Source organism: Asterias rubens, chromosome 11 (genome assembly GCF_902459465.1).
Source record: "Asterias rubens chromosome 11, eAstRub1.3, whole genome shotgun sequence".
NCBI lineage: Eukaryota > Metazoa > Echinodermata > Asteroidea > Forcipulatida > Asteriidae > Asterias > Asterias rubens.
In genome coordinates this window covers 16,657,493-16,658,411 of record NC_047072.1, presented here as the reverse complement: position 1 = coordinate 16,658,411, position 919 = coordinate 16,657,493, and positions in this window count along the sequence as shown.

Below are 919 nucleotides of genomic sequence, written 5' to 3'. Positions count from 1 at the left end.
ACAATGACAAGTTTGAAGGCTATGGTTACCGCTGTTGTGTTTGAATAAATTAGTTGACGATGCTGTTGCGGCATGAACCAGGGAGCGATGCTACGGTTTCCCGGTTTTAAAGCAGCACATGTGTTGAACACAAGTCATGTATCAAACCAGTGGTTGAAACTGCGTTATCTTGTGAGCTGTTTCCTATAGATATATATGTTTAATCTGAGGTTTTGTCTAAAATTGAAAATGTGTGTCTAATGTGCTGGACTTCGGAGAGGAGATACAAACAAGAATCTCTCATCATCTTTGAATGGTGGAAAACTACCTCTCCTTCTAACTAACATGGCCTATAGAAAACATCAGTGTTTAATTTAACGTCCGAGTGCAATCCTTTAATTCATGCATTTTTTGTGATGTCCCTTTTTTGGATAAGTTGTTATTCGTTGATTCAGGAATAAGATAAGATAGGATGGACCAAAATAAACAGGAAAAGGAAAGGACCATGTAGATGTAGCATATCCGTTTAGACCCATTGCCACGCACACGAACTCAGAAGTGGGGAGCCTTGCCATTAAGAGCTTTGTGGACAATGAGCATCAGCTTGAAGATGATTCGTTGAGAGATAGGGAGCGGCTGGGAGCCAGTGTAGTTGTTTCAGAATGGGGGTGAATATTGATTACCAATAGTGTGCTTTTAAGTGAATTGCCAAAATACATTGAACTCACCCTGGTGACCAATTTTACGTGATACGTTTACGCTTACGTTGATAACTCGCCAGGATAAGTGGGGACGTTCAGACAAGGGTGATTGATTGTTGGCAGAGTGCTGATCGGACACACAAGTGTTATCAGAAACAAAACTTGAAGAACTGAGTGGCTGATGACAAGACAACTGGAACTCAATTAATGTTGGGAACTAGACATAGTGCGAGTTAACA